Source organism: Theropithecus gelada, chromosome 1, assembly GCF_003255815.1.
Source record: "Theropithecus gelada isolate Dixy chromosome 1, Tgel_1.0, whole genome shotgun sequence".
Lineage (NCBI taxonomy): Eukaryota > Metazoa > Chordata > Mammalia > Primates > Cercopithecidae > Theropithecus > Theropithecus gelada.
Genome location: NC_037668.1, coordinates 135,393,093 through 135,419,201, shown reverse-complemented (window position 1 = coordinate 135,419,201; position 26,109 = coordinate 135,393,093). Strand labels below are relative to the sequence as shown.

The 26,109-nt window shown below is 37.3% G+C and overlaps 1 protein-coding gene across 4 annotated transcripts in view; it reads right to left on the bottom strand.

Annotated features, from left to right (window-relative positions):
* The window catches only part of NTNG1 (netrin G1), a 354,079-nt gene that overhangs the window by 168,315 nt on the left and 159,655 nt on the right, over positions 1 to 26,109 (bottom strand). The gene's annotated exons all lie outside the window — the stretch shown is intronic.

Below are 26,109 nucleotides of genomic sequence, written 5' to 3'. Positions count from 1 at the left end.
TTTCTTTCTTTCTTTCTTTCTTTCTTTCTTTCTTTCTTTCTTTCTTTTCTTTCTTTCTTTCTTTCTTTCTTTCTTTCTTTTCATGAACTGTGAGCTTTTCATCATACCTGTAGGATACAGGACCGAGGTCTCAGATAATGAATTTACACTTTAGATACTGACACTCAGTTACTGGCTGACTCTTATGAAATATAAGATGAACATGAGAGAATTGCTTTGGTCTCCCTAGAGGCAACTTTCTCCTACCTAGTCAGCTAATACTCTCACTCTCTCTTTCCCATTAATGTAACCGAATCCTAAAGTTGGCAACAGGTTTTGGAGATTCAAGCATAATTGTGATAGGGCAGGAGAAAGGAGAGAAGGTACATTATTTGAGGAACAGAACTGTTTTAAAAATACACTCAAGGAATCAGTGATAATGAAAATGTTTCTGTACTTCTCTCTCGAATTTCAATTCCCTAGTCCTGATCCCAGCGTCTGTGGCACTATTTATAGTATCCCCTTCAAAATGAGCCAAGGGGAGGGGGGAAATAAGTTTCTGTTCCAGGTGGAATAAATCACCAAATTTATTATTATTTAAATTCTCTTAAGCATGCCAGAGAGCCAAATGCAAAGCTCTACAAACTGGCAAAGGCTTTTTATGGAGGGCTATAAATATTGTGGAATCTGTCAGGATTTATAAATTCTAAATATATGTAAATGCACATTTTACAGGAAGAGGTCAGATTTACACAAATCACACCTTCATTTGAAGTTTACTGAAAAAATATGGTCACTTCAAAATCTGTCAGCATGCAGCCATCTGCACTATCATTAACTTGGATGCTACCATCTTCCACCTGACAAAAGCGTCTTCATCTGAGGTCAGGGGTATGGAAACAAGGGGAAGGGCACTGTGGGATCCACCAAAGTGAGTTATCAGATGTTTCTAATAAATTGTGTTGAAAGATAACATTTGTTTACCTTCAGCATTGGTGTGCAAAGCTTCTCAGATAGGGATAGGGCACTGGGACCACAGGAGATGACACACTATGCTGCTTCTGGAAATTGGTCAATACTAACAAACCTATTTTATAAAATATGATTGAAGAAATCTATGTAAAAGGCTCTCATGCCTATACTCAATAAAAAGTATTAGCAATAACCACCATTTAGTTAGCACTTGTGTGCTGGATACTACGTACATTTTCCTGGGTAATCCTCTTCATTCCTACCTTATAGAAGAGGAAATTGAGGTATAGAGGTGTTAAGTAATTTGTCCAAGGTCACATAATAAAGTCAGTAAGAGGCAGAGACAAGACTGGTGCCTCTTACCCCTTCCCTGGCTTGCTGAATTCCCAAGTCACTGGAGTTTCCTCTGTTGTAGCCCTGTTGTAGAAACAGGATTGGCTGGTAGAAAGGAAATGTCTAAGACCAAGTGATTCAGGAAACACAGCCTAATCTTCTTGTCTTGGAGAGTCCTAATGAATGTTATCATAATCTGAGATATCTTGAAATTAAGAACCTTGTTTAACTTCACATGACACCTAGTTTCATAGATTTATGACCACGGAGTCTGTTTCTAGTTTAGTAACTCCTGTTCATATTCTACAGAAGTCGTATCCTGGAGGGCCTCCTTAGAGATTCTCTGCTTTGTATCACTCGACATTGTAAACATGTGGAGGCCAAACAGCACTACACAACCCAGTTTTCGTCCTTTAATAAAGGCATAGCTACAGAAAGCACCAGGTCTGTTCTCAGTGGGCAATCCTTCCATTGAGGCTAAGTGGATCAGCCAGCTCAGGGCAAATGCCTATATTTGTGTCAAGTTCCTCATTGCTTTGCACAGATCTGGTGCCTTAGGCACCTAAAAAAACGAGAGTAAAGATTCATACATGCAACAGTTTGTTATTGATTGCCATATTTAAGGCCCTCAGCTTGGCTCTCAAGATACAGCAGTAAACAAATCCAAGTCCTTGCTTCCTGTGGCAATTCCATCCTAGTTGGGGGAGATGCACTAAACAAACAAACATAATGTTATAATGTTACACTGTGATAAGTTGTATGGAGAAAATAAAGCCAATTAAAGGAAGCAATGGTGATTGTAATTTTATTTTGGGAAGTTAGAGAGGGTCTCCCTGATAACATGAAATTTGAGTTGATTGAGAACAATTCCCAATTTACACTGGAGATGATCAGAGGGGGTTGACCAGAATGACAGTTTGGTCCTTCATTTGACTCTACTCTTAGTGATATTTTTAGCAGCATAACAATTTATTGAAATCAATGGCTAAACAAATCATTTCAAATGAGAATCTACACCAAATGACTGTAGATACCAAAGGGGGAAAAAATGAATTGGATTGTTCTCCCTATTTCATAGCACTCATGCTGTTTTAGGAGATTAGTGATTTGATGGCTACTAACATAACTTACTGAGATATGATGACATTGAGAGAAAATTAAAAGAGGAAGCAGGAAAAAAAAAAAGATTTCAATTTGATCCCCTGCACTTCAGGTGAGACAAAGGAAAAAAAAAAAAAAATGAAAGGTGAAGAAGCCGTAAATCTTATCTCTCCCCAAAGAAAAAGTTGGAGGAGAGATTACAGGCTACAATATTTAGTGTAAATATTTCACAGGGCATGATCTGTAATACTGTTGTTACACAGAATTATCAATATGAAAATAATTCCTGTTAAAGGGATTAGATTAATTAAATTTTCAACTACTTCAATCCCACCCTAATCCTCTTTAATAACATCAACAATGAAATTTATATAAGAAAATGCAACTTTTCCTGACTTACAAAAACAAAGTACACTTCTTGCTGCTAATCTAACAGATTCAGGCATCAGGAAGTGTAAGTAATTATTTTGTGGCCAGCAGGCAGCCTTAAATAGATCTTAATTGAAGTCCGACAAACAACATATCCTTAGCTGATTGTCTGTGGACAAAGCAGAAAATATTTATGACTGTGCTGATAATATTTACACCACTAACAAATGCCTAAATAATTAAACAGCTATTGCTGCTAAATATTTTTGTAACAATTAGAAGAAGATTGTGATGTTTAATTTCATTTTTAAAATGTTAATATTTTACCTCTGGGAGAATTGTAGTTATTAATTAGCAATTTGTAGTCAAAGTGGAATATTGTTATTCTTCCTTAATATGCTTTCAGAATTTAGAGAGATAAATACAATTGGAGGCATGCTTTTACTGTTTCTATTGATGGAACGCGTCTTCCTTCCTTCTGGCAAAGTGACACTTTGAAGAGAACATCCTTTCACCTAAGATCTGCTAAGCCCTTCAGAGTTTTATATATATATATATAAATAATATATATATATATATTTTTTTATATCTCATGTAAGCAGTATTAAGGTAACACTTGTGGTTGCTATCATTTTATTTTGACTCTACCTTTTCAAGCTTTACCTATGGGCAAACTATTGGAAACAACAGTTGAAAATGAAGAGAATTCTTCCGGGAGATTTGCTAGTGAACTGTAAGCTACGTGCCAAGCAGACATGTACACTTAAAACGAATCAGGAAAAAAGAATGACACAGAGATGTCCTGTACCCATTTGCATCTGGCTTATTCTTGCTTGTTTTATTGGTGGCAGTCAAAAAAGACACAAAGGCAAGCAGCACTCCCAACCTGTTCCTGCTGTGACTCTGAAAGAGACACCATTAGGGTGTTTACAATGCAAGGCCTTTAAAGGGTGCAGAAATTGGTTGCAGAGCTTACTATTCGTTCCTCAGAGATTGAAACCATGAGAACCATGCTTTAACTGCAAGGCTGGGGCATTGTCTAGACAGTTTCTGGGAGGCTAGTGATCGACTCCTTTATATCAGAGGTATAATTTTTGGTGGAGGGACTCCCCATCCAGTTCCTTTTTGCCACTTCCTGGCCACTCCTCCTTGCCTCAAGTCCTTCTGCTCCCAAATTCTTGCTTGGCTATAGCATGGGAAGGCCCCTTCTTTATGACTTTTCTGAAAACACTTAGACTATACTGAGTCTGGGAGCTGATGTTCACAGGTCACGCTGAGGTGCCCCCTTCAGGTCTTAGCTTAGTTACTGGCGTTGGGGATAAGCAGAGGCAAGTCAGTACCAGAGGTAAGAACAATTTAAGATAGTGGACATCTCTTTCAGATTCAGAAGACTGAAAGATAAAGACCAGCACCACAAACATACTAACAAGCCCTGATGACCACAGTTCTAGAGATAGACTGTATATCTTCAGACAGGAAAGTCCACAAGGCCATATGTTTCCAGTTGCCCACTAGCCCTCAGGACAAAAAGGGCAGTGATTTCTACTAATGGCCATGTAGTGCAATCTCATTGTGTAAGCTTCCTTGTTAACTGGTATGCCGGGTACCAACGTGTGGTATGCATATAGCAACAGTACAGAGTAGTCCCCCTTTATTCTCTGGGGAAATGTTCCAAGACCCCCATTGGATGCCTGAAAGCGAGGGTAGTACCAAATCCGATCGCTCAGTCGAAATGTTTCTGTTTATGTTTTCCACTCACAAACGCATTGCCTCTTCCCTCTTAACTAAGCACTTATCACACACTGTGGCCATAACTTTTGCAGTTTGAGGTGTGACAGCAAAACCAGCACAAACTTCTTTTCCTTTTTTGCAATTTCACAGAGAGAAGATTTGTTCTTACCATAGCTCTTAGCAACCTCAATATGATTTTTTTTCTTTCCTTAGTAAGTTGAGAACTTTTACCTTTTCACTTAAAGGAAACACTTTACAGCTTCTCTTTCGCATATCCAATTTGCCAGCAACACTACCTCCATGCTTTAGGGCCATTATTAAATAAAATAAGGGTTCTTTGAAAACAAGCACTGTGATACTATGACAATGGATCTCATAACCGAGACAGCTACTGACTAGTGGGTGGGTAACATCTATAGTGTGGAGATTCTGGACAAAAAGATGTGTCATGTCCCAGGAGGGATGGGGCTAAGTGGCGTGAAATTTTATCAAGCTACTTATAGATGCACACAATTCAAAACTTGTGAATTATTTATTTCAGGAATTTTCCATTTAATATTTTCAAACTGTGGGATAACTGAAATTATGGGAATTAAAACTGTGGAGAAAGTGGGACTACTACATCCTAAATACCAGGAGACTGTCCCAACATTAGATGGTCTGAAACTGTTGTGACAAAAGCACCTATGTATCTGTCAGAACATGAGTCTCAAATTTTAGTTTGGAAAATATGGCCACCCTAAGAATAGTAGAGGATAAATAGTTTTGTTTTTGTATAACTCTGGAGTTAAAAACTAACTGCTCCGTTTTCAATTGGAATCTTTTGTTCATCACAGATTCCCCACTGGCACAGACACCGGCTTAGGGCCTGATTGAAGTTGCAGCTTGTTTCAATCTGCTCCCTGACAATACTAACACCTTGTGGACTTCTTTACTCAGGAATAAAGATGGGAGGGCTTAACCTTTCTGCAACAAGGATACTGGAAGCCCTATCACAGATTATGGGCAATAATAGACACCTGTGTAAATCCCCACAGAGGATTATGATGGGAATTTTCAAACTGGTGAAGGCTGAGAGGTCAAGAAGACCAAGTTTTTAAGAAGGAGCCAAATAAATTCCCAAGCCACAAGCCACAAAAACAGATCCCTATATTGCAATGTCAATTATTACTTTGCATGTACTGGACAAGAAATAAATACCAACAGAATTAAGTGGGGTTGAATGTGCATGTCTGCAGAAAAGCTGTGTACTAAGGTGACATTATTGTAAGTGGTAGGGAGGTTGCTTTTTAAAAAAATATTTTCTTTCAAAAATCACTAATAAGGGTTTCGTAGAGTATTTCACCTTATAGATGGTCTTGAATGAGATCAGAGCACAGATTTTAAAAGTGCTAATTACAGAAAAGCTAAAGTAGACTGTTAGCATTTAAGTTAATGCAACTTGAGAAAAACAAGGGGAGTTAAAATATCATGGAGGTGGGAATGTTCTGAGTCCTGATTCCACCAGGTATCGTGAGAGGTAGTTTGAGCATTTTGAATCCTGAAAGCTCTAATTTGATGTTCAAAAACTTTTTTTCTTCTCTGCGTGAGTACGCAAGTCCAACACCCCTTTGGAGTCAATTCGCTGAAGGCCACCAGTTCTGAGAGACTATGTTAAGACCAAAAGCATTCTCTGCTGAAGTGATCGCTTGATCTTGAGAGGCAGGCAGGACCTTCCTACGGTGGCACTTCCAACAGCGTCTGGCTTCTGGCAGGTCTATCCTGCTTTCTCAGATTCCTTATTCCTTTCAAACTCCTGTCTTCCAAATTCGTTAGCTATTTATTGGATATCTACTGTGTTGAAAACATTGTGAAGAACATAACATAATACAACAAGGTATTTGCAGTTTAGTGTGGAGATGAGATATATACAGGCAACAATCACCTGTTTCTCAAATGGGTTGCTCATGTGCCTAAAGAGATGATTAGGTATCCTTGAGGGTAAACTGAGTCATCAACATCACAATGCCATTTCCTGGAGCATCAATTTCATCTCTTGGTACATAATTAAGTGTAATTTTATATCTATAAGAAGGATATTTTATGGGGTAAAATGCAAAAACAATTTGCAAGCATTTGTAGGGAAAAAAACCCACACAGACATTTCATGTTTGGGGCAGATTTGGAGGTATGTGCTCAAACACACCGAAGGGAAGTATGAAGAAGGAAAGAGATGTCTGGGAGACTTGGGAATAATTTACTCTATCCCACCGCCATCTTGAATTTTCTACTTCATCCAAACCAACACGGGGTGGATGAAGAAAAACTAGTAATTTTAAGTCTGAGAATTGTGAGTTTCACCATCCCGACATACAATTCCTAGCGGAAAATATTTGCTTCACTCCACCCCATGGCCATCTGGGCGGTGTCTCCATACTCAGCACTTCCAGGTAGAAAATAGCACCTGAAACACTAATTGCTTTTTTTTTAGAATTATATTTTATTCTTAGGATAACAGCATCTGGTGTGCATTGGAATGACCTAGGGCATAAGGGCAATTTTGCTTCCTAGGCCCCAGCTTCAGAAATTCTGAATTTTTGATTCTGAGCACAGGCACAGGAACTGGTATTTTTAAAGCAAGCACTCACAACCTAGGCATTAGGGAACACGTGTTTATTAACGACATCTTAATTTTCATGGCATTCCTGAAAAAAGAAGTGAACTTTTGTTGATCTCCAGCTTCCAAGAAAGCTTTCCAGAACCTGAAAGAGTACTTTATCTATATTCCTATCTTTTATTTACTCACTCACTGATTCATTCATTCAATAAATAGTTATTGGATATGACAGACACTGTGCTGTCTACTGGGTATAGTGTAGTAAATTAAACAACTGAGTCCCTATCTAGACTAAGTTTGTTTACAGGTTAGTTGGAAAGGCAGCGCCTACAAAAGTAAATAATTATATAATTACATATGAACTGCAAAAGGAAATCACAGAGTTCTATGAAAGAAAAATACATTGAGACCCAAAAAGTAAGAAAGACTACACTTTGGGACTCAAGGCTGGGAGGGAGATCATTCTTGGCAAAGGGAGTAACAAATGCCAAGCCCTGAGTTGAGGTAGAACTTGGGGTTTCATAGGAACTGATACAAAGTGATTGTTCCTGGAGTGTAATGAGCTAGAGGGAAGTGAAGGGGATGAGGCTGGGGAAGAAGTCACAGAGGAGATCATGCATGAGCCTGAAGGCCAGATAAAGAATATGTGAGATGGAAGAACTGAGGTGTTGTAAGGAGAGGCCTGCCACAATTTGATTTACATTTTTAATTTTCTTTTTGCCTTCTGTGTGGATAATGGATCCTGAGGGGATAGGGAGCAGAAGCAGAGCAACCTGTAGGAGGTTTACTAGAGTCACTGAACGAGGCATGATGGTGGCTTGATACAAGGTGCAAGGGGTGGAAATGAACAGAAGAGGATGGATGGAAGGTATATTTTAAAGGACAATCAATGGAGCTTTATATACCTGCTTAATATTTATGATAGGACTAGATATGAGGTAAAGATGAAGAACAAGAAGTGATAAAAAGCAGGTTTCTGGCTTGACCAAGTAGGTGTTTGGTGGTACTTTTTACTAAGGTGGAAGGCCAGGTTTGGAGTTGTGGAGAGAGCAAGAGTTCAAGATTGAAATGTTAAATTTGATATTCTTATGAGACATAATAGAAGTAAGCATATGTGATGCTTAGGATGTGTTCAACACTCTGCTAAATGTTTTGCTCGTTTAATCTTCATAACAACACCGTGAGGGAGATATTGTTATTCACTTTGTTTTACAGATAAGGCAATTAAAGTACAAATCATTTAAGTAACTTACTAAGAAGTTATTACTTGCTAAATTTAATAAATTTGAGCTGGTAAGTCTCAAAAGTCAGGACACGAGTCCGGTCAATGAGTTAACAATGTTCTCGACCACTATGTTATACCACCTTTCTATACATTGAGATCTTCAGGAAAATGTGGGTTTAGACCTCAGTGGAGAGGCCAAGCTGGAGATCATATATTTATGAGACATTAGCTTATAGAGGTATTTAAAAGTGAGAATGGTTCAGAATAATGGGAGAGAAAGTGTAGGGATAAAAGGGCAAAGGCCTAGGACTCTGCCCTGTGTTAACTCATATAGGTAGGCAATATTCACTCATTTACGAGGCCCAAAGATATTATTCACCAATCCCTGACAAACCAGCTGTTAAGTAGGTTGTATCTCATTTATTTTTATTTATTTATTTATCTATTTATTGAAACGGATTCTCGCTCTTTCCCCATGCTGGAGTGCAGTGGTGCGATCTCAGCTCACTGCAACCTCCGCCTCGTGGGTTCAAGCGATTCACCTGCCTCAGCTTCCCGAGTAGCTGGGATTACAGGCGTGTGCAACCATGAACAGTTAATGCTTGTATTTTTAGTTGAGACAAGCTTTCACCATGTTGGCCAGGATGGTCTTGATTTCCTGAACTCATGAACCGCCTGCCTCGGCCTCCCAAAGTTCTGGGATTACAGGAATGAGCCACCGCGCCCGGCCTTCATTTTTTAAAGAGTAGATTTGAATGGGAGGATTCTAGGTCGCATGAGGGGTTAAAATAAGGAAAAAGGTCGACTTTAAAAAAGAATAATTTTTTAACATTTGGGCTTGGGAGAAAATAAACTTTTCAGTAGATCACTTATTTATGATAAGAAAGAATATCATGTCTGCTGTGGGGAAACAAAGGGTTTGCAGAAATGAAAGATAAACAAACAGTATATCAATTTTTTTGGAATAGAGAATTTAATAACACGAGAGTAGATTCCACTTAAAAGAACTATAAAAGAATCCACATTATCAGTGAAAGTCCAATTGCAGTAAAGAAGAGTAAATGGAAGGGCAGTTTGAAGAAAACATCAACAGGAGGGATTAATTTAGGAATGCAACCTTCATCTCCATTAGTTTTCCTAATTCTGTTTCACTACTTTTTTTTTTTTTTTTAACCTCTCCATCATCTGCTCCTCCTCACTTTGTTTTGCCTGTTTTCCTTCTTATTTTAGATTCTTAAAACCAATGTGCACCCATGGTCTTCTCATCCTTTGGCCTTTTCTCTTCTAGCTCTACCTAAAATCCTTCATTGAGTTAATTCCTATTTACAGCTTCAATGCTCACTTATACTTCGATGACTCTAAAATTTTGTCTTCAGGTCTGATTATCCAGGTGAACCTCAGATCCATCTATTCAAGTACTTATTAGACATCATCTAACTGCTCCACAAGAATTTCAAACTCGACATATTGAAAAGTTAACCTTTCCTCTTTCCCTCCCTCTTCCTTCTTAAATAATTCACTCCTAAAGCTATTAGGTGGGTCCAAACAAGGCAGGTGTCACTTGGAAATATTCTTGCCAAAGATGCATAATCAGAATCTAATCATGAGGAAATACCAGACAACTCCAAATTGAGGGGTATTCTATCAAATAACTGCCCTGTAGTATCTAAGCATATCATAAAAGTTTTGAGAAACCGTTTCAGACTGATGGAGACTAAAGGGATCTGACAACTAATGCCACCCAAAGTAGATCGTTTTGCTACAAAAGATATTATTGGGACAACTAGTGACACTGGTCAGGGGTCTGAAGATTATATGGTAGTAAAGGATCCATATTAATTTCCTGACTTTGACTGTCAAATTGTAACTATGCAGGAGAATGCCTTTATGCAGGAGGTATTAAAGTATTAGCAGGTTATGAGCATCAGGTTGACAACTTACAGTCAAATGGCTCAGGAAAAAAAAGTTATTTATATAGTATGCATCTTTTCTGTAAATGTGAGAATTGGCAAAAATGCTAAAATTTTTCATATAAAAACAGTGAATTTGTTATCATTTTTCTACCAAGCAGTAGTATATTACTATGCATTGCAGTGGTGTGTAAAGATTCAGGTGCATAAAAAAATGCCTGGTAAGTCCGGTCTCCACCCACCAGGAATTCTGTTTGAATAGACTGGTTCCTGTTGGACCCAGGAACCTGTATTTAGAAAGTACCTTAGATCATCTGCATGCAAGTAGCCTCTGGCCCACACTTCAATTCGCACTGGTATAGTGTTTCTTAAGAAGCATGGCTCTGGGTCACATCTTCCTAAGTTTGAATTCCAGCTCTACCACTTAGCTACCGTGTAATTTTTGACAAGCTTCTTCACTTTTTGAGCCTTTATTTCTTCAAATTCAATATAATTAATGATGCTAATTTGAGATACAATTATATAATACATGTTAAGTGCTTAGCATCTCCTTCGATGTAGTTTCAGTGTTCAATAATTAGTAGTTAGCATTAAACGTACTCCCCCACCTGTGCTGCTTGACTCAGAGTAATACCAAATTCTTCCATTTCCTAAATAGGAAAGCTTGGAGTCATCTTATATTCCTTATTTTTCATCAATCTGTTTGTCAAAGAAGTCTACAGATGAAATTTTTCACCGCAGCTTCATTCATATAGCCATTGCCTTCGTTAGTTTTTGTTAAAAATATACTTCTTCTGAATTATCATTAATAGGCTCAAAATTATCTCCCTCCATATAGTATTGCCATCTTATAACCTATTTTCTGCAGAGCTGCTAAAGTGATCTTTTTACAACCCAAATCTGACTGCATCATGTTCCCTTTTAAAGCTATTAAATGGATTTTTCACTACCCTTCAAGCGTACCATTCAAATTCTTTATCATAGCATGTATGATCCTTCAAGAATAGCCTCTGCAAATCTCTGAATGTACCTTTTATTTTTTCACTCACTTGTGGTGTTCACACCTCATGACTCAGTCATACCAGCCTATGAGCATGTACATATGTACCATCATGCAATTCATCATATAAAATTGTGATTTTTTTGTGTGTCTCTCCTACTATAATTCTATGAGACGAAGAACTGTCACATAATAAGTGTTCAAACAATTTTTAATAATTTAAGAAAAGTAAGAAAAGCAGAAAAGACAACAAGCCAGGAAGACGATAGGATAAATTAGGTAGGTTTGGAAGTGTGGGATAAGATGGAAGGGATTTGCTCATAGGTTGGTCATTGAGAACTGACAATCAAGCTTAAAGAACTAACCATTTCAATGAGTTGTACATGGAATTTGTGTAATGTAATAAGCAATGTAAAAAAAATGTCCAACTCCAAGTACAGAGTGCCTATGTGTGTGATTGATATAGTTTTTGGGGTTTCAGGTGAGGTTAGAGGACAAAGACAAATGGCAGGAACAGCAATTATGTCCCAGTTCTTTCCTGCTGTTCATTTTTTCTTCATTTTTCTCCATCAGTCAAAGTAGTATTTCTCCTAGTGGCTTCAGAGCTGACCATCTCTTTCCCTAATCCTATCTTGCCTTATTTATCCAATCCACAGCATCCTTCTGCGTTCTCAGGAGGAGCTGAACATGAAGAATGTATTTGTTCTTGAGCAATTATGGAGAGCTAAATACAAACTGATAGAAAAAGCACTGAATGGCACGGTTGTAAATTTACAATGGTCATGCATGGAGGTGTCTCAGTGGGGAAAAGTCTTGAAAAAATTGTCAGATATAAGGTAGAGATAGGTGTAGAATAAGGAACAAACCTTATTCTGCTGGAGAAGAGGGATGTGCTCTTTGTTTATTTGCCACAGCTTCAGTGGCTAATTACAGAGATTCTGATAATTCTACCTGAGTTCAGAGGTTGATTCATTATTAGCTAGTGAAACTTACCCCTCAGAGACACTCCATTACATAAGCTGCTTCTTAGGCCTTTTATGTAGGTTTGTGTTGCTAGTCTTGGATTTATTTATTTATTTGTTTTTAAAGAAGGCCCTCAGAACTGAATAGGCAACAAATTCATTAGTCTTGTCACTGTTTGGGACATGGGTAGTGTATTTCAGGGCCCACTGAACTAAAACAACTCTATCTTCTTATTCCCTCTTTTCAATTTATTTCATTGTTCTTTCCCCCCAAGATTTTCTATTTTCAGCATTTGCAATCTTGAGATATATATTCTCTAAATCAAACTTTCAAAATTGTGCTTGTCCAAGTTCATACCTGATATATAACATGCCAATGTTTCATTAAAATACAAGTATATTTTATTCAGATCAGCAGACACATAAATCTCGTGGCGTAGTACCAACAATAAATATAATCTTCACTTAGCTATAAGATTGGAATAGCTGTTGATCTATCAGATCCACCATCATGAAACAAAGTAAACTAAATGATATAATATATTCAGCATCTGTCATGTGCCAAGCACTATGTTAGATCTTGTAGGTTAGTTCAAAATAAGGTTGATTCTTGCCTATTAGCTACAATATAGTAGCAAGACAAGATTGAGAAAATTGTACCATTTTGAAAATAAGAAAATGTATTATAGAGGGCTACTTTGATAAATGGAAATAAAATAGCAGTCAGTAATATTCTAATGTGCAAAAATCTATTGTTAAAGAGAGAGATGAAAGTTAGAAAGTCATCATGAAAAACGTTGAGGAGGCAGAGTCTTGGTTTTGAAAAATGTGTCATATTTGCATACGTGAAACACATTCTCATTTTGAAATGGAGAAGGAATCAATGACCATTCAACACCCTTATGGTTAGGAATAGTAAAAGAGGCTTTCTATTTGTTGTTTCATTTAATCTTCACAATTCCCTAGGAGTCAGGTATTATCCTAGTTTTACTGATCAATAAACTAAGGTCCAAAATGTCATGGAACCTAGTTAAAAGAAATGGTAGGAGTTTGTCTGTAAGGATGAAAAACAAACCTAATATTTTGGAGGCCAGGAGTAGGGCTGTGAGGCAGTAGGAGACAGGTTTAAATATAAAACAAGAAGTTGATTTTAGAGAGCATTAAAAGCTGGGTAGAAATGTTGGGTTTGATTAATTGGAGAACTGAAAGTCATTAATGGTTTTTATAGCAGACGTCTCATACTTGGTTAACCTTCTTCATTAGTTTTCCAGAATCCTTTCTAGAGAAAACAAAAAGTTCAAGTTGAGTACAATGTCAGAAGTCATCTCAATCAAGTGATGAAGCAGAGCCAAAAGCAAGATTTGGTAAGAATGCCAGTAGTGGGCATGTAAACAATCCTGGACACATCTTATTCATTTTCGTATCCTTCAAAATTCCTGGCAGAGAGTAGATAGTCAATAAATGATGAGCAAACAAGTGAATGTAAAACAAACTATTTTATAATTAGTTCTTCTGTTTAACAAAATATGAAACTGCTCAAAAATTTAAGAAGCAATTATATGTCTTCTAATTCAATGCTGTATCTGCTGCATGAGGTACTTTTGGAATATCTAGCAAAGATGAAAAAGCATTATCTTTGACTTCTCTCTTTATTTACAGAGATACTGCCTAATTCTCAAACATGAATTTATAAATCAAGAGACCCTATTGTGACCCAGAAAGGGCCCAGAACTGGCCTAGAGTTGATGACTCTATTTCCATTGAAGCCTAAGACACAGACTGAGACATCCTTAGAAATAGTGGAATGCCATGATAACTGCAGTGCAGTATAAAATGAAAGGAGGATAGATTGGAGGTAGGAAAGCCAGTTAGGAGTAAGCTTTAATTATCTAGTTGTGAGAACAAGGGACTGATGAAGAGCAAGATGATGGAAGATTCAGCAAGAGTTTGACTGGAAGTAGAGAACAAAACAAAAGAAAGAACCAGTAATACATCAAGGTGCAATGTCTGGAAGACAGTGAAAATGATGATAAGCCAACAACAGCCAAGCAAAGAGTCAAATCAGGTACGCAATCCCATGCACAATTTCCACAAAAAGAAAAGAATAAAATACCTAGAAATACAGCTAACCAGGGAGGTGAAGGATCTCAACAAGGAGAATTACAAATCACTGATCAAAGAAGTGGAAAAATATTCATGCTTATGAATAGGAAGATTCAATATTACTAAAATGGCCATATTGCCTAAGGCTATTTACAGATGCAACGCTATTTCTATCAAACTACCAGTGATATTTTTCACAGAATTAGAAAAAAATTCCAAAATTCATTTGGAACCAAAAGAACAGCCTAAATAGCCAAAGCAATCCTAAGCCAAAAGAACAAATCTGGAGGCATCACACTACTTGACTTCACACTATACTACAGGGCTATAGTAACCAAAACAGTATGGCACTGGTACAGAGAAAGACACATGGACCAATAGAACAGAATAGAGAGCCCAGAAATAAGGCCACACCTACAACCATCTGATCTTTGCCAAGGCTGACAAAAGCAATGGGGAAAGGACTTCCTATTGAATAAACTGTGCTGGCATAACTGGCTAGCCATATGCAGAAGATTGAAACTGGACCCTTTCCTTACACCATACACAAAAATCAACTCAAGATGGATTAAAGACTTAAATGTAAAACCCATAACTATAAGAACCCTGGAAGCAACCTAGGCAATACCATTTTGGACATAGGAACAGGCAAAGATTTCGTGATGAATACGCCAAAAACAATCTTGACAAAAGCAAAAATTGACAAATGGGATCTAATTAAACTTAAGAGCTTCTGCACAGCAAAGAAGCTATCAATAGAGTTGATACAGAATGGGAGAGAATGTTTGCAAACTATGCCTCTGACAAAGGTTTAATCCAGCATCTATAAGGAACTTAAATGAATTTACAAGAAAAAAAATTAAAAAGGGGGTAAACGACATGAGCTATGAATATGCTGAAGGACCTAAGTGGACCCAACAATATTTTTGACAATAGGCTAAAGCTGGGAATTTCAACCCAAGGAAGGAACAATGTATGTTACCATCTTCAACGTAGTAACTAGAGATTAGAAGGCCAAAGACAAATGCCAAGTGGAAAAAAACTTGAGTGGAAGCGAGAACAGGGCTAAGTGTTAGAAGACAGTAAGAAACCAGTAAAAATAGGAGGAAGTTAGAGAAAAGTTAAAAATAAGCCTTGTTAGATGGAAACTAGTGATGAATGGGGGCATTAATACTGGACAAAGATGAAGTCATCATTTTCAAGCCTGCACAACTAGAACAAATAATTATTGTATCAGGAAATGTGTCTTTCCTATAATCAATAAGAGCACAAAACTGTCTTTTATCAGAGTTTGCATCCCAGCCGTCTGTCAATTCTTTGTCTCAGTTTTCTCATCGATGCAAGATGAATAATAATTTTACACATTTCAGAGTGTTTTTGTGAGGACTAAATGAACCAATATTTTAAAAGAGCATGGCATGGTGCCTAGAACATAGTAAGGTCTCAATACATGTCAGAAATGACCATCATCATCATCATCATGTTCATCATCATCACAATCATTGCTATTCTTATCTCAGACCTTTCCAACTTGCCATCTTATAAAAGCCTCCTTTGTAGGGTCCAGTGTGTCACCTAATAGGTCAGCACTCAGTTCTTCAAAGTCAGTTAATAAAATGGAGGCATGAAAGTTAATCTCTTCATAGAATACACAAAATAAGCCATTCTCTTACAGATCTAAATGCAAAATGCAATTTCTACTGTTTATGGTGCAACTATAAAAGGTCCCAAGGTATTCTTGTAGACAAAATAAAAACATCCCCCAAATGGCTCTGATTGTACCTATCATACCTATCTCTTAGTATCAAGCCTGTTGTAGCAGCTATGGACAAATTAGAAAGAACACAATCCTCCCAGCCTTGCCAGCTAACTCAGAATTCAGAGTAATTAAAATTCAGGTGAGAAAAGATCAAACACAAGACTGAATCCACACTTTTGACTTTATGAGCTGAATCAAGTTTGAGAAATGATCTAACCTTTCTGAGCCCCTGTTGGCCAGGTATACAATGAAGACTATGTCTCACTCCCAGGTAGATTAAAGTAGCTAGCTCATTAGAAAAAAACCAAGTCACTTACATAAATTGAAATATAATTGGCAATATCGATTTATTTTTTTCCATTTCCACTCTTTTTTTTTTTTTTTTTTTTGAGATGGAGTCTTGCTCTGTCACCCAGGCTGGAGTGCAATGGCGTGATCTCGGCTCACTGCAAGCTCCACCTCCCAGGTTCAAGTGATTCTCCTGCCTCAGCCTCCCCAGTAACTGGGATTACAGGCACGTGACACCATGCCCAGCTAATTTTTCTGTTTTTAGTAGAGGCAGGGTTTTACCATGTCGGCCAGGCTAGTTTTGAACTCCTGACCTCAGTTGATCTGCCTGACTTGGCCTCCCAAAGTGCTGGGATTACAGGTGTGAGCTGCCCCTCCCGGCCTCCACTTCCACTCTTTTATCCTGTTAACAGTTCAGCCCTGTGTTGTACCATGTGGGAGCCATGAGCCACATGTAGTTACTGAACACTTGAAATGTAGCTAGTCCAAATGAGATGTGATGTAAGTACAAATTAGACATTGGATTTTAAAGACTTAGTACAAAAAGAAAACAATGTAAATATACCTCACTAGTAACTTTATACTGATGCATGTTGAAATGATAATATTTTAAATATATTAGGTTAAATAAAACATATTAAAATTATTTTACCTGTTTCATTTTACCTTTGTTAAATTTAAGATTACTTAGATAGACACATTGTATTTCTATTGGATAGTACTAGTTTAAGGAATCATTCTGATGTGATTAAAGAAACAATAATTAGGCAAATGAAATCTCACAGTGGTGCTTTCTACTTCTCGCAGCTTAGACTGAAGAAGCCTTTGCCTTTAGCACCAATGAGTGTTTGAATGTTTGTTTCCAGCAGTAGTCCAGGAAAGGGGATAAGCTTGCTCACAAAATAAATAGGTAAGTAAATTAATTAATAAAATATTAAATAACAACATATGTACAGGAGGCATGAAAAATAATCAGCTGACGAAAACAAAGTCCAAGATGAAAAACAGAACAATAAAAAGTTCCGGACATAGGCATGGGCAAAGACTTCATGACCTAAACACCATAAGCAATGGCAACAAAAGCCAGATATGACAAATGGGATCTAATTAAACTAAAGAGCTTCTGCACAGCAAAAGAAATGATCATCAGAGTGAACAGACAACCGACAGAATGGGAGAAAATTTTTGCAATCTATCCATCTGACAAAGGTCTAATATCAAGAATCTACAAGGGGCCGGGCGCGGTGGCTCAAGCCTGTAATCCCAGCACTTTGGGAGGCCGAGACGGGCGGATCACGAGGTCAGGAGATCGAGACCATCCTGGCTAACATGGTGAAACCCCGTCTCTACTAAAAAATACAAAAAAAAACTAGCCGGGCGCGGTGGCGGGCGCCTGTAGTCCCAGCTACTCGGNTGACACTGATCACTGACTCTATTCAAGGAGCCTTCCAAAGTTCTCCTAGCAAACAGAAATGCCTTCACTTGTAGCTAATAGAATCACTGACCAATGGTTGCTTAAAAAATAAAGTCAATTAATTATCTCACCTAACAAAAAGTCTAAAAGTGAGTGGCTCCCCGTTTAGTCAAGGAACTTATGGCCGGGCGCGGTGGCTCAAGCCTGTAATCCCAGCACTTTGGGAGGCCGAGACGGGCGGATCACGAGGTCAGGAGATCGAGACCATCCTGGCTAACATGGTGAAACCCCGTCTCTACTAAAAATACAAAAAACTAGCCGGGCGTGGTGGCGGGCGCCTGTAGTCCCAGCTACTCGGAGGCTGAGGCAGGAGAATGGCGTGAACCTGGGAGGCGGAGCTTGCAGTGAGCCGAGATCGCGCCACTGCACTCCAGCCTGGGTGACACAGCGCGAGACTCCGTCTCAAAAAAAAAAAAAAAAAAGAATCTACAAGGAACTTAAACAAATTTACAAGAAAAAAAAAAAAAAACCCCCATCAAAAAGTGGGCAAAGTGTATGAATAGACACTTCTCAAAAGAAGACATTTATGCAGCCAACAAACATATGAAAAAAAAGCTAATCATCACTAGTCATTAGAGAAATGCAAATCAAAACCACAATTAGATACCATCTCAGGCCAGTTAGAATGGCAATCATTAAGAAGTCAGGAAACAACAGATGCTGGAGAGGATGTGGAGAAATAGGAATTCTTTTACACTGGTGGTGGGAGTGTAAGTTAGTTCAACTATTGTGGAAGACAGTGTGGCGATTCCTCAAGGACCTAGAACCAGAAATATCTCTTCACCCAGCAATCCCATTACTGGGTCTATACCCAAAGGATTATAAATCATTCTACTATAAAGACACATGCACACAGATGTTTATTGCTGCACTGTTCACAATAGCAAAGACGTGGAACCAACCCAAATGCCCATCAATGATAGACTGGATAAAGAAAATATGGCACATATACACCATGGAATACTGAGCAGCCATAAAATGGATGAATTCATGTCCTTTGCAGGGACATGGATGAAGTTGGAAACCATCATTCTCAGCAAACTAACACAGGAACAGAAAACCAAACACCACATGTTCTCACTCATAAATGGGAGTTGAACAATGAGAACACATGGACACAGGGAGGGGAATATCATACACCAGGGCCTGTCGGGGGGTGGCAGGGCTAGGGGAGGGATAGCATTAGAAGAAATACCTAATGTAGATGACGAGTTGATGAGTGCAGCAAACCACTATCGCACGTGTATACCTATGTAACAAACCTGCATGTTCTGCCTATGTATCCCAGAACTTAAAGTATAATTTATAAAAAAAAAAGAATATTCTGAGCCTTGTGTTTTTCATGGTTGGGAAGGACAGAGAGAGATCAGCCATAGGACAAAACAGTTCTTCATAAATTACATGAAAATTAATATCAACTGGATGTCCAAGAATCAAACTGCAACAAGGATCATTTATGTGTGTCCAGAAAAATAATTGGAGATTTCTCAATCCCAGTAGTAATAAGTTTTTTTCTAGAATTTAGAAGGGGTAGAAAATGGAGTTACTTTTTCTGGAAGTGCCTCTCCTGAATCTACCATGTAGGAGGTTGATGAGCTCTTCCATAGGAAGGAAGAATTCATGTATTTGGCCATAAATGTGAAAACACCAAATTCAGTTACAACTGATTTTATTGTCAGCTTACAACCCATATTTGAGTTACTATATATAATTTGGACCACTCTAGATAGTTGAATGTGTGTACTAGAAGAGAAATAAAAATTTAATCTGACCTCCAAAAAATGAAAAGGCAATTCATATCCTAGAGAATAAAGAAAAAAAAATTCTTTTAAAATGCCAGAGAGAAAAAGAAAAAAAAAAAGTATGTGATCAATAGTGCCAGGTACTCAAAAGAAGATAAGGAGTAAGAAAAATCTTTTGATTTGTCTTGAAAGTGGTTGTCAGTGACCTTGGAAATACTTGTTATAATAGGCTGTTGAGGCAGAAGTCATTTTACTAGAGAATTGTGCAATTACTAATTTTTTTTTTTTTTTTTTTCTGAAAGGAGGCAGGGGTTCAAAACACTAATTACAGGCCAGGCGCAGTGGCTCACGCCTGTAATCCCACCACTTCGGGAGGCCGAGGCGGGCGGATCATGAGGTCAGGAGATCGAGACCATCCTGGCCAACATGTGAAACCCCATTTCTACTAAAATACAAAAAATTAGCCGGGCATGGTGGCGGGCGCCTGTAGTCCCAGCCACTTGGGAAACAGAGGCAGGGGAATCACTTGAACCTGGGAGGCAGAGGTTGCAGTGAGCTGAGATCGTTTCACTGCACTACAGCCTGGTGACAGAGCAAGACTCTATCTCAAAACAAACAACAAACAAAAAAAGAAACACTCATTAGAGAAGTGTTAAAATGAAGGCAGGGAAAATGAGATAATAGTTTAAGTGGAGAAGATAATCTAGTAATGTACTTTTAAGACTGATCAATGTTTGATCACAGAGTGCAGAGAAATGTAGTGAAAAAGGAAATGATAAATCTACTCATGAAACAAGGGTTAAGTGTGGGACTAAGGTGCTAGTATCTGCATTGTAATTTTTTAAACACAGGATATATTCCTATTACCAAAAAAAAACCTCTGTTATTTGTCGGATAAATCTTTTTAGTTAATCAGTATGCTCTATGGCTAAGATTATTGGATAAATGTCTCTTTTATTCCTCACTTTCTAATCTCATTAATCTGCTGTGGTTAACTCTCACTAACAGAGACCAATATAAGGATTGATTTTAGGCAATTTAAAATTTTCCTCAGTATTAGTTCAGGACCACATCAGCAAAAAATCTCCTTGTCCTGAATGGATTGCACTGGTCTACTCAAGTGATTTCAGAACTGGGAAGTCAGAAGATATTGAATTTTAAATATTAGATTATTTTATATTGGACTTTAGATCTAATCTTAGATATTAAAGTATAAAATCACATTGTCCTTATTGCTACCCTTCCTTTTTATCTTGCTGCAGGATCAGTATTGTTTTACTACGGTATTTGATGGCTCATGAACCTAGAGGGTAGGAGGGTAGGGGGAAATATTTACACTACTTATTGAGTGGCAAATAGCCTAAGCTTTAAAACAAATGTTGCCACATTTTAAGTGCCATAATTTATTAACATCTGATGACCAAATCATATTTTACTATTGTAGCAAAAGAAATATAAAACAAAACAAAATACGAAGCTGGCCTAGAAAAGTAAGGGATATGTCTGTAAGTCATCTGTGGTCTTGCCTCCCAAAATAAATATTTCTCCAAGAAAGACTGCCTTTGTTCATTCTGGTATGTTGATGTCACAAAAAAAGGTAGAAAATAAAAACAAAAGAAGATAATTATGAGGATTCACACTCATCATACCAAAGTGGGTCAATATTATTTTTCAACTGTACTATTCTGACATATATTAAGACTCACTATAGAGTAATACTTAAAAAAAATACTAAAACCAGGGAAAAATGTATACCTTTGACCCTCAAATCAAACACAAATGTATGATTTTATTGAATTGTAAAACAGGCCCAAGTTTTGCTTTTATCTAAAACAACAGTAGTATTTATAATAATAATAATACTATTTTTCTTGAAATGGTCAGGTGCCAAGCAGGTGAGCAGAAACCTGGTTATCAATGGAGAACAAAGTAGGGACTAGGTCCTGTGAACTAGAAGGTTATCAGAATAAGTGTTCCTGTACATGATCAAGACCAAACAGGAAAAGTGAATTTGTGATAAGTCCCAAATTGTGGGGTAGAGCTATTTTAATTCTCTTTGGCCCAAAGCCAAGATTCATCCTAGAACTGCAGTGAAGCTATGCTAGCAAGTTTTGTGAAAGGCCACGGTACTCCACTTACATGGACAAGAGCAGGGCAAAGGCTAAGACCTGAGTAGGGCTTATCCAAAATGATCTTAGCTTCCGAGTACAAAGGAGTGGACATTGGTCCTAGGAAATAAGGGAAGGTGCAGTGAGATGAAAGGTTTGTAATATAAAGAGGTTGGGAATGTTTACCAGGATCTTCCTGGGATTAAGTGGAGACCCTATGGAAAGAGCTGGCAAACAGCAAGCAAAGGTGATCTTCAGAAAACTTGAACACAGCAGGATTTCCCAGAGATCCTGGAGGAATGTTAGCCATATAGACACTCTCCCTCATAAAGATTCACAACAGGATTCTGTATTAAAGATGAGAAGTCACGCAAAAAGAAAACCTATCTAATTTTAACCTAGTATTTCCCAACCTTACTTGAAAATGAAATTCCCTCACGGAATTATTAAAATGACATTGAACTTGTGTTGCATAGAATAGAATTTGGAAAAGAAGTGGGATGATCACAATGAAGAAGAAGGAACAAAGTAGTCCATTATGGGAGTTGAGGAAAATACTGGAACATCTATTTCTACTTTAAAATTTCTTATTAGGATATGCTTTATAATGTATGACATACATTACTGCAGTGGAAAATTTATTCAATTTTTATCTAAATTGCACATATTGAGGGTGCATGTTCCCTACATTTTACTGATGAAGTACACATTAGATGGGTTTGAAGACAGCCCGGAGAAGAAGAAGATCATGTTTTAGATGGATATTCCCCATCACAGTGTAACTTTAGTCTATCTTGGAGGCTCTTCCACATTCCTCCTCTGCTCTTGTTTCTTTCTGTGTTTGTCCAGGATTAATTTTAGCCTCCTATAGTACCACTCTTAGCCACTGTGAACTGTTAGCGGTAAGTACCAGTATCAACTTGAACAATGGCATATGAAGTCTTTAAAGCTAATGTAAATGTATGCCCTTTCAGATTAATAATCAAAAATAAATCTAAACATTACATGGCATTGTTGTTATTAAATTTTTAAAAGCAATACACCAATCATTTGTTCATAGATAAGTCTTCTGTATAGAAATCAACATTACTTTTCTTTCTAATATTGATAGCTACTTAGGGTCAGATACAGAATTTTTTAAGTAAAATAAAATACTGATGTCAAAGAGTCATAAGCTTTTAGGTAGAAAAAAAGAGAAAAGGAAAGAATCTATTCAGACACTGAAATTATTTGAATTTATAAATCTCTTTTCTCCACAGGCCTTAAAATTCTCTTGAAATAAGTTTGCTGACATACATTTTAAAATACAATCTGGATTCTCATGAATATTATTAACATTTAAGTATCCAATTGTAATTAGTTACTAAGTCTTAAAATGTTAACATTAACTCTATCTTCATGATCTTAAAATGTGAAAGTAAAATGTAAATTTTTTAAAATTCTGGAGACATAAATACTACACTCAACTTTAAAAAAGAAGAGATGAATCACTTGCTTGATCTGAATTCTCTGTGAAAGGACTACCACATATAATTCTGGATATCACAAAACAGATCTCACTGCTCCTTCTAACTTACAAATTTTTATACTTCTTTGCAACTGTCAAAGTATATTATTTTGAAGTAAATAGCTGTCTTAATTGTAACAACCACTTAGATGTGAGGTCACCAACTAAAAGCCAGGCAGGCAGAGTCAACCTGTGTGTAAGAATAATTGAGTGTTGGGGCAGAGGCGAACTGGGGAACTTTATTAGGGGAGCAATGGCTACTCAGCTCCAGCTGTTACTGTCAGGCAGAGATTCAGACGTAATACTGCCAAATTCTCTCATTTTTCAAGAGAAGCTGCAAAATTCCAGATTTTAGGTGATCTCTCAGTATTTAAAAATTGACATGATTTTTAAAGACAACGTGGCATGTGACAAGTCAACCACATCTATAGGCAAAATTCAAACTGCAAGCTGCCAGTGTGGAACCTCTGCTTAGCAACACTCTTCCTTTCAGCATCAGTAGGCACGTTTAATTATTTTTGAAAAATCAAAGACCATGAGGCTTTGGGGGCAAATATGCCTCGGTCTGCATTCTTGTTTTGCTATAGAAGAGGTCTGGAACTGGCCACAAGTTCCTTGTGCTCTATAGAATTCATTTCTACAGCTGTTACACAAAGGAAAATGGCAATGGCCATGAAGCACTGTTGTTATTAAATAACATAAACCAATAGCCAACAATCTCCCTTTTAAAATGTACTGCATCTGTTTTCTTCAATTTTGCTTCCAATGGTGGCAATAATGGGAAGTGTGTGTGTGTGTACATAGAACAAGATCAGATTACAGTCTATCCACTAACTTACTGCACGCTTCTTGTTAGGCTGCTTAACTTTTCCTGGCCTTAGTTGCTTATCTGTACATTCCTAAAGTGAGCACAATGATGCCCCCAATATAGTCATTCTGAGGCACTGATATAGTAGTTACAGGCTGGACACTGGTGTCAGACTGTTTGGATTTGAATCTTGGCTCTGCTGCTTATTAGCTGTGAGATACTGGACACATTATTTAAGCTTCTCATGTTTCAATCTACTCATCTGTAAAGATAATCAGAGTACTTACCCTACAGGGTTCATTTAAGAAATAAATAAGACACATAAAGTCCTTAAAACTGTGACCAGAACATAGCAAGTGCCTAAAAAATAAGTTATTTCTATAGTTCATAGAATCCACTACAGCATTGATTTTGAGAAGTACCACGAAGGAAAAAAAAAAATGCTTAGAATTAAACTATGACATAACGATTTGTTATTACAATTTTTATTTTATACTTGATTTTTAAGTACAGACCTAAGTACATGACCTAAGTACAGATTTGCATCAGACACCACTCTTGTTCATATATTAAAAGAAACATATATAGTTAGTTGGTTAGATTGACTTTACTGTACCACTTTGCAACTTTGAGTTGTCCACATGTCCATCTCAGTACTTTTCTATTCAATATCATCTGGACAATCAGGAGCATTAGGAATGCATTATCTCCTTTTTCTTTCTCCCTGCTTTCTTCTTCTTCTTCCGATTTTTAAGAAGACTTTTAATTTCAAAAACTTTCCAAGAATAGAGAGAATAGCATAATGTACCCATAACCCAAGGCAACACTACCCATATGTACCCACAGTTTAAAGCAACACTCTTCACAAAGTGCTTTTTACCATCTGCAGGGTTTTTCTCCCAAGCTGCTAACATCATTTTATAAGTTTGATGCTTATATTTTCTTGATCTTCCTAGAAGATGCCAGTAGAAGGTTTTCAGGCAATGATCAGCACTCATATTCCTTTCTCCAATCATGAGGAAATGGTTCATTTGAAGCACCAAGGGGTTGCCCTTGTTCAATCATGTCAGCAGGAACTGCAGCCAGATGTGTGCAAGTGCAGGCAATGACAACTATTTCACAACTGCCACCTGTCAAAGTGCAATTGTAGGACACTATTGATTGCATCCTGACTTCAGTGATGACAAAATAAGTGGGAGGAAAAGTTAAATTTAGGATTGATGCAATAGAATATTATCATAAAATAAGACTCAAAAGATGTAAGACTCTTCTCTTGATTTCTTCTTCAGTGACTTTAACTGTATATGTGAATAACTGTGGCAAAACAGCTTCTTGGATGCCATATTCTCTGCTATGTTACCTATCATATGATTTCTTTTTATATGAATAACAACTCAATATTTCCCTGTCCTCACCCCAGAAATACTACAGTTGCTTCATTGTCTTAAGGTCTATGATAATACAGATGAGCACTTTGAAAAAAGGTAACTTTTACTCCTGTTGAAGTAAAGTGACTTTTCTGCTCTGAGACATGGAATTCATCACCACTATCTCCAATAATTTAAACATTATAACAAGATACACTTTGTGTCATTACCCTGATTACTAACATTACCCGAGATATAAGAAACTCAACCATTTTGGGGTCATTTTATCCCCGGAATTCAGAAATACATTTTGTTATAACTTTAATGATTTTGATCCATTTGTTGAGTCTATAGGTTTTAGTTTCATGACTGACCTCTATGCCAATTATATTTTGAGTCATTTTTAAAATCCATGATTTCATTTTCTCAGTATTCTGGGTATGGCTGATTTGATTATCTGCAATGTCAGGTCTGCTTTTTACTACTTTCAAATAAGACTTTTATTTCAGTTATTGTCATTTTCATTATGTAACATGCTCTTCTTATCCAGGTCTGCTTTTGCTCAATAGAGACAATGTCATCTTTTATTGCATTAGGAATAAAAAGTAGGTAATTTCTAAAAATGTGACTTCTATTTCATGAAATAGATCAGATTTATGTCCCCACAATGTAACTAGGCTCTGCTGTGTGGCAGAATTCCTGCTAGTGTTTTTCATCTTTGAGATTGATATGTTGATATTTTCATCCCTGAAGTTAAGATTTTTCTTGGACGTCT